Source organism: Elephantulus edwardii, unplaced genomic scaffold (assembly GCF_000299155.1).
Source record: "Elephantulus edwardii isolate Elephantulus edwardi_28Jun2011 unplaced genomic scaffold, EleEdw1.0 scaffold00002, whole genome shotgun sequence".
Lineage (NCBI taxonomy): Eukaryota > Metazoa > Chordata > Mammalia > Macroscelidea > Macroscelididae > Elephantulus > Elephantulus edwardii.
This window is the reverse complement of record NW_006399752.1, coordinates 18,454,173-18,463,431: the sequence shown is the minus strand read 5'-3', so window position 1 is coordinate 18,463,431 and position 9,259 is coordinate 18,454,173. Positions and strand designations below refer to the sequence as shown.

Genomic DNA, 9,259 nt, shown 5'->3' with positions numbered 1-9,259 from the left:
ATATGCCCTTCCCAATTTTGAACCATGCAGTGTTTCCTTGCTCTGTTCTGACAACTGCCTCTTGGTAGAAGGTATGAGACAAATATAAAATTATAAGTGTTTCATAATACTTAACCAGCCTAGACTAGTTCTGGAACAAATATTAATAGGAAATAAGGGTTAAGATTCTGTCTGTTAAATTGTATTTTGAAAAAAAAAAGAAGCTGTTTAAGGCTTTTTAAACTTGTAAGACTATCTGTTATCAAAGTAGATTGTTCTCTGCAGTAGTATTATGATATTAAAGTTTAGGTAATAGCTAAAGTCCGAGAATAAAATGTAAAATTGAGAATAAAATTGTCAAGGTGGGTAATGAAATATGACACTTAAAAATCATTAAAGTTTTAATCAATTAAAGTTCACTTTCTGGACAAATTTTTTTTAAAAATGCTTTCTAGACCATTAAAATGGGGAAAACCTCAACACATTAAAACTTGAAAGAGCTTGTGATTGATTTGTATTGAAGTTTTCTTTTTTTATCTCAAAGGCAGATAAATATATTTTAATCAGTTATACTTTTTCTCTTGATTCCATTTCATCCATATAAAAGAAATTTCTCTACAAACACATTTGAAAACTGTTGTAAGTAATTCAGGGCTCACAATTTTTTTTTTCATTTTTGCTCCCTTCTCAAAATTTTTTATGGGATTTTAATTGGTACTTGATAAGTAATTTTTGATTTACTGATGGTATGATACAGTTTGCTAGGAGGAAATTTAGTTCATGTAAAAAAATCCCTGAGAAATTAGTATATTATGTGGATTACTAGGTATATTATATATCATTCCTGGAGGTACTGCAACATAGTGCAGGTAACGTGTAGAGTGAACAAGGAAAACTCCTCTTCCGTCTCCTAATCCCCCAAATCCATTTAATACTGTCCTCTAATGGAGGATGTATCAGATGCTAAACTGAGAAGAACAGATACCTCACTTGGTCTCAGTCAAAAGGCAAAGAAGCAACTGGCTTTTTAATGTACACATTTGATCAAGAGGGCCTAGCTACAAGCTTCCAAATTTCTATCCACAAAATCATTGAAAGGAAGTAAATCCAGGCTCTTCAGTTGAGCTTTAGCATTGTCAGTAAACTTTCTGTAGGCTTTCCATACAGGAAATGGGGAGGGGGAGTTGGAGGGGAGATCTGTTAGAATCTCAGTGATGAGAGCCATGATGGCTTTGGTTGGCAAAACTCCAAAATCCAATTTGATTACAAAGTTTATAAATCTCTGGATATAGAAGTGACAATTCAGAGCTGAAGAATACTCCTTTTTAAAAGCTTCTACCGCTTGGTTTGTCTTCTTCCCCAGGTACTTATATGTACTGCCCACTGCTCTAGTTGCTTCCAACACCATAACATTCAGCAGGTGCTCATCTACTCCAGAAAGGAATGCAAAGTGCCTCTGGTGACTCTGATCAACACACTGTCCAAAGTCCAAGAGATCTATGTCACTGAATCTCAGCCCTTAGAAGGTAGAAATCTTATCTTGAATCCCATCCAACAATTTCTCAGCATGAATCTTCACCCCAGTCAAGGCAGGAATGTGGTAGTAATAAATTGGCAGTGTAGAAGCATCCATTTCCACCTCCTTTAGGAAATTAATCGGGACCTCTTTGCTCCATGGCTCGAGAAAGAAAGGTGCAATGACAGCAGTGTCATCAGCTCCTACATCTGCTGCATGTTTGGCCAGTTCTTGTGACTCTTTCAAACTCATTGCTCCTACATGGATCACCACGAAATCCAACTCGCTCTTCCCTTTTGTCACCCACTCTTCTGCAATATGGCAAAGCTCTGAGACAGGGACAGGTCTTGTCCTGTTGTACCATTCACAATAATAGTCTTCTCTCCTAGTTCTTCCACAAGACAGTCAACATATTGACCAATTACCAATTACTGATAAGGTGATCTCTCCATATTCTGTCATTGGTGTGACGTGTGACAGTTGCAGCCATGAGTCCTAGCAGTTTTTTCTTCAGGGTACCATCGTGGTGACTGCGGATGATGTAGGCTAATGTTGCAGAGGCTGGTGATTGATGGGCCGGGATCCTGAAGACCAAGTCATCAGATGACTGCTACATGTAGTGTCCCGGATCACAGCTTTCTTCACTTTGAATTTTCCATTTTATAGTCAGACTTTTTTAAACTATGCTTATAAATAGTCTTATCCACAGCACCCCCAATGGCAATACAAATACATAGGTACAGGCTACAATTCCAGACCTTGCAGTATTATGTTCAATGGTATTTGCCAAAAAATAAATCACCATTTATTTACTACATTACCTTTAGTTTTACACTAGAATTTCAATTTGTAACATTGATTTTTTAGAGTTGGATAATAGAATTTAAATTTTATATTGTATATACAGTAACAGGGATATGTCTGGATATATTGTCACAGTCTGAAAGTAAATTAATAAGATTAACAATTGTGTGTCAGAGTAGAAGAGTGGCAATATTATGAGACAAAAAAAATAATATCCAGTTTCTCATTAATTGTTGTTGTTGTTATGTGCCATCGAGTAGCTTGTGACTCATAGTGACCCTATGTACAAGAGCCCTAAATGCAGTTCTATCCTGTGCCAACCTAGCCAAATGCACTCACTAATTAACACTATAAAAATGAACTTCATTTCTAAAATATTATTTTTAGGTTTCCAATAATATTGTTGACTAGTCAGAAAGTAACTCTCACCCTTTACAAAAAAGATAACCAGTGTGGATGATATCCCTTGTGCTATGAATGTCAAATAATTTAACATATGGACTGACAGAAGAAACTGAAAGAAAACACAAAAAAGAAATATAGACAGAACTGTGCATTGTGAATAGACCTGACACAGCAGAGCTATTTTAAACTATTGAAAATAATTTTCTAATGAGGGTGAGAACATAGGCCACTTAAAGAAGGGACACTCAAAGTAATGGCTGACTAACAGGAAAAGGGCAATCTTTCTCTTGTTCTCCATATTCTCTTAATGTTCATGGAAGTGATGGTCAGCGCACCCACTCACTAGGTGGTTGACAGTGCTCCCTATTTCTTGTCCATGCTGTACCTGAGGTCAGTAATGCACTATTTGTCACTATGTATGTATTCCATGCCTACATTTGAAGACATATTGTCTTAGCCCATTATTTTCCATAGAATGTCCCTTCCTAGGCAGGGGTCTAGTCAGCAGGCATTCTTTAAGAGAAGTATCATCTCTGACCAATATCCTTGTCCTGGTTCACTTCCTGCATTGACATTCTTATGAAGTTGTTATGAAATGCATGCCATAAAATATTTGAAGTTGCATACTCTGTAATTTCTGGTGCCAATGGAAAATGCTATCTCTTAAGATCTCTGTGTTTGCCATGACTGCTCCTGAGAGAACACCTTCATGTGTCCAGCACCAGGTGCATGTCACCCCTACACTGGAGGTATAGTAACTCTATGGACAAGGCCAGGATAGTTAGTGTCCATTCCTGAACTGATGCCTAATCACCACTGTAAAAAACTCTAAGAACAATCATACAACCTGTACAAAGTGAGTGAAAAATTCAGAAGAAAACCTCAAAAGCAGAAAAATGTCCAGCTTACTGGTCCTGTATGTTGTTTTTGTTGTTGTTCTTGTTGTTGTTAAGTGCCATTGAGTTGTAGGCGACTCATAGCGAACCTATAAACGAAAATCCTCAACACTTATGTGACTTTCATCCTTTCTCCAGGTTCATAGGGTTTCCAGAGGCAAGCTGTTATGGAATTGGTTGCCACTTCTGCTTCCATGCTTGTTTTAATCGGGGATCTCCACCAAACACTGTTCACCATGGATAACCAACCATTAACGCATTTGACACATCAGTGTCACAATGTTCAGCTTCATAGCAACCACAAGTCACTGCTGTACGGCAAGTGGACACACCAGGGCTATACGACCTAGAAGAATGTTTGAACAAAAACAATGGCAAGTCCGCTCTACCAACCCCCACTTGGGCAAAAAGAACGCCACAAGCACCTGAAGCGATTCATACCTGCCTCTCCTCAAGAAGCCAGAGGCTGCGTGCAGCTGACACAGAGTCTCCCAAAACATTAGGTGTGGCCCAACATTTCAGTATTTTACCTTACCGTTCAGGCACACCCAAATGCTGGCAAACCCTGAGCCAGAGACCCTCAGTTCATCTGGCAAGTCAGGTATGGTGTCTTCCCTCAGTCTTACTACAACTTGCGTGAAGTTATCTGGCCCTAACTCCATGGGGCAGCAGTCTCCAGTCAGCATTGTCTCATGTCAGTCTCTAGTTCTCTGCCGAGGCTGCTGCTTTTATGTAGATGGACATAGAAATCACTGGCCCCAAAGGACATACACTACATTCCCTGCTTCCTCCTCCTTTTGTTCGTGAGATTCTCGGATTTCTGAAGCTGAATCTGGTCAATGTAAACCTGATAGAATTAAAAAAAAAAACAAAAACCAAAACACCCAACCAAGAAACTAGCCAATCCCATTGAGGGTAGACTTATTCTATTTATATATGCTCCTGTCCAGCCATCTGGCAAAGTCAAAGTCGATGGCTAGGAAAGTAATTTTGAACAATAAACCCTTGACACCTCAATGTTTAAAATACATAAGATGAAGTCAATTTCAAATCCTGGTGGCTACTGTGCTTATCAGAGTATAACTGTGAACCACAGGATTTTCAATAACTAATGTTTTGAAAGTAAGTCACCAGGTGTTTCTTTCAAATTGTTCATGATGGGCTAAAAACCTTTCACTTAGCCACTAAGCATATTAAATATTTACACCACCCAGGAGTACTTTGTGTAACTCTGAACATGCATAAGTGTATGACAATTAATGAAGGACAGATTGTTACATTTGAATAAAAGTGTGAAGGATAAGAAAACTGCTGGGAAGAATCAGGAACACAGTGCAGCTAGATTTAAAAGGACAACTATCCCTGAGAATATGCAATATTCTCAGAGAGTGCTATGGTTTCAAACAAGTTCTAGAATTAGAAGTCTAAAAGATAGACTTATCTAGATCTAAAGGGACAGTGATGCTTGGTTATATTATCATATTATTAAAATCTTTGGGTTAAACAGATAGATTGAGCAGCACACACAAAACACGTGGATATGGGGAAAACCATACAACATAATACTGTTGCTCCTCCAGACACTTGGGAATGAAAAATGTATTCTGTCCTTTTCAACCAAACAACTCCATCTTGAGATTCTTTGTGGACACAGAAACATTAAGCTCTATAAGACTTATGCTATAGATTTCTCAGGATAGCCCAAAGTTCAGATCTCTTTTCTATAGAGTTGCTACAAGTCATAGTTGACTCAGTGACAGTCAATAACAATGACAAAGTATGACATGACATTATTGCTGTTGGTGCAAAAGGAAGAACATAGACACTATCCCACAAGAACAAAAGCCCTGTAGCAGAAAATGAGGGGCTCTAACCTTTCCCCAGTACTGCCTGAGACAAAAATCCCTCCCTGAAACTGATATGTGGGATTTGGACTTAAATCCTTCCAAACATGAGATAGAATTCAGTGTGAGAGACCAGAAACATTGTGAGGTGCAAAACATTATAGAAATAACTTGTGGCCTAAGCCAGCATATCAAAGTGTTGCTGGGGGTAGCGGGGAATGGGGGGCGGGAAGGGAGGGAGGTGCTGAACTGGGTAGGAGGAAGTGCAAATGAGACACTGATAATCAAGGAAAGAGAAGGGGCAAGATACACATGCAGGAGAAGGGCACCCCATGTTCCGTTATCTCTGTCAGGGGAAGTGTCTTTAATTTGCTCCTTTCCCTAAAATGCTTGTCTGTCAGATGTTGTTCCAAATATAAGCATCTAGATTAAGACAGACCAGGAAGAAGAACTGGCCATCCCCTTCTGAAATACAACAGGCCTTCGAAAGCCTTATGTAAAATAGAGCTCACATAGAGTAGAATAACAGGTATGGCAACTGAGTTAGAAACAAGAAGGTTGAATACTAGTTGTAAGCAGAAACTAATGACTGGAACGTGGAATGTGAGAAGCACAAATGTAGGAAAACTAAACATCATTAAGAAAGAAATAGAATGCTAAATATTTACATATTAGGTATTGGCAAAATGAGATGAATTGACATGGGACATTTTGAATCAGATAGTCATATGATCTACTACACTGAAGATGAAAAAGTAAAAAGGGCCACTTTCATCGTTAAAAAGGCTGTTTCTAGATCCATCTTGAAATATACTGTTGTGACAGGATAATGCACATATACATACAAGGAAGACCTATTAATAGCACTATCATTCAAATTTATGCACCAACAATCAGAGCCAAAGAGGAGGAAATAGATGATTTCTACCAACTTTTGCAATCAGAAATTGATCAAACATGCAACCAAATTGCATTAATAATACGGGATGCCTGGACTGCAATAGTTGAAAATGAGGAACAAGGATCAGTAGTCAGAAAACATGGACTTGGTGACAGATGAGGCTGGGGATAGAATGATAGAATTCTGCACACTCAATTATTTATTCATAGTGAATGCCTTTTATAAGAAACAAAAATGCAGGCTATACATATAGATCTCACCTGATGGTATGCACAGGAATTAGATCAATTACAACTGTGGAAGGAATTATTGGAAAAGCTCAATATCAGCAGTGAAAACTAGGCCATGTGCTAATTGTGGAAAAGACCATCAACTATTCATACAGAAGTTGGAATTAAAGCTAAAAGAGGTCAAATAAAATTCATAGAAGTCAATATGTGACCATCTGAATTTAAAAGTCAACTCACAAACAGAATTGACGCCTTAAACACTAATGAATGAAGTCTAGATGAATTGTGAGGGGATATCAAGAGTATCAAGCATAAAGATTGCAAAAGGTCATTACAAAGACAAAAAAAGAAAAGACCAAAATGGATGTCAGAAGAGACTGTGAATATTGCACTGGAGCACCAAGAAGCCAAAGCCAGGGAAGAATCAAGATGGAGCTGACTGTAAGATTTCAAAGGGCACCAAGGGAAGACAAAGAAAAGTATTATAATGAAATGTGCAAAACGGTGACGTTGGAATATCAAATGGGCTGAATTCAGTATTTCTTAAGCTGAAGGAACTAAAAAATAAATTCAAGCCTTGAGTTTCTATATTTAAAGATGCTATGGGCATAAAATGGAATGATTCAGGAAGCATTAAAAGAAGATGGAAGGAGTATACATAGTTACCATATTAAAAAAGAACTGACTGACAAAGAATTTCAAGAAAGAACATATGATGAAGAAGAAATAGTAATGAAGGAGGAAGTCCAGCCTGCTCTAAAGGAATTGTCAAAAAATAAAGCCCCAGGAATTGACGGAATACCAATTGACATATTTCAACAAACAGAAGCAGCCCTGGAGTTGCTCACCAGATTGTGCCAAGAAACACAGAAGACTACTACCTGACCAATTCACTAGAAGAGATCTATATTTATTCCCGTTCCAAAAAGAGGTGACCTGACAGAGTGTGGAAATTATTGTACTCACTCATATGCCACCCAGCAAAATTCTACTGAAGATTATCCAGAAAATATTGGAACAATAAATCCACAAAGAACTACCAGAAATACAAGCGGGATTTAGAAAAGGTCATGGCACTAGAAACATAATAGCAAATGTCAGATGGATCTTGGCAGAAAGCAGAGTACCAGAGGGATATCTGTGTTTCACTGATTGTGCAGAGGCATTTGACTGTGGATCACAAAAAATTTGGTTAACCTTGAGAATGAGAATCCCAGAACACTTGGTTGTGCTATGTGAAACCTGTATTTGGACCAGGAAGCAGTTCTCAGAACAGAGCAGGGAAACACTGTATGGTTCAAAATCAGGAAGGGAGTGGATCAGAGATGCATCTTGTCTCTATATCTTTTCAGTATATATGCAGAACAGATCATCATCTGGGAGGAATCATCTTTATGACATCAGGATTGAAGGAAGATTCATGAACAACCTACGTTATGCAGATGACACAGCCTTGCTTGTTGAAATTGCGGAGGACTGGAAGTGCTTGCTCCACAGTCAAGGACGGTAGTCTTCAATATGGCTTGAAGTTCAACATCAAGAAGATAAAGATTCTCACCACTGGTACAATTGGCAGCACCATGATAGATGGAGAAGAGATTGGGGTTGTTAACAACTAAAGGATGCTCAGCTCCACAATCAACACTCTTGGCACCAACAGTTAGGAAATCAAAAGACAAACTGCATTAGGTAAATCTGCTGTCAGGGACCTCTCCAGAGTACTGAGAAGTAACAATGTCAGTATAGAGTCTAAGGTGTGCCTGACACAGGCCATGGTCTTCAGAGTTACTTGTTATGCTTCATAGAGGTAGACAATGACTAAGAATGACAGAAGAATTGTTTTTTAATTGTGGTGTTGGAAAAACGTCTTAAACTTACCTGGACTACCATCAAAACAAATGAGTCTGTCTTAGAGGAGGTGAAACCAAGTTTTTCCTTGGAGGCTAGGATTTTGAAGGTTCATTTCATATACTTTGTGCATGTGATCAGGAGGGACAGGTTCTTGGAGAAAGACATCATGCTCCAAAGGGTAGATGGACAGCGCAGGATAGGAAGACCCTGAATGAGATGGATTGATAGAGTAACTGGGGCAATGGTGGTAGGTGTGTTGGATTCAGTGAGAATGGCTCAGGCCAGGGTAGGCTTAAGAGCTGTTATACAAAGGGTTTCTATGTGTTACAGGTGACTCAACGGCACATAACATATATCATCAAGTGGAACCACCTCATGGTTCAGTGGGTTTTCAGAGATAGTAAATCACACAGGAGGAAATTGTCCATCTTTGTTCAACAGAGCATACACTGGATTCAAGTCATGGCCCTTTGGATTGACAGTGTCATTCCCTACCACTAGGCCACCAGAGCTCATGGCATATGAAAAGTTGTCAGTTATTAAAGTTTATTAGAAGTTTTAATGTTAAGGACTAAAAAGAGAAATGATGTCTGTCTTTGGGGACTTTTTTTCCATGATATAAGGAAGGGAAAAGAAAAATTATAAAGATAAAAGTGATTGTTTTAAGCAGAATAGTGGTTCCAGAGGGCCCATGTAAAATCACTTATTCAGTGAGAAAGAACAGACAAAATAATGGGTAGGAAATTCCAAGAATTATTTAATAGTTTAGAATAGTTTAATCTGGCAGATAAAGACTTGGCAACATATTATATGCTGTTCTTTCTTTTATACAT

General features: G+C 38.4%; 1 pseudogene; it reads right to left on the bottom strand.

Annotated features, from left to right (window-relative positions):
• Positions 1 to 1,033: 1,033 nt before the first annotated feature.
• Positions 1,034 to 4,286, bottom strand: LOC102873676 (annotated as a pseudogene).
• Between the last annotated feature and the right edge of the window lie 4,973 nt (positions 4,287 to 9,259).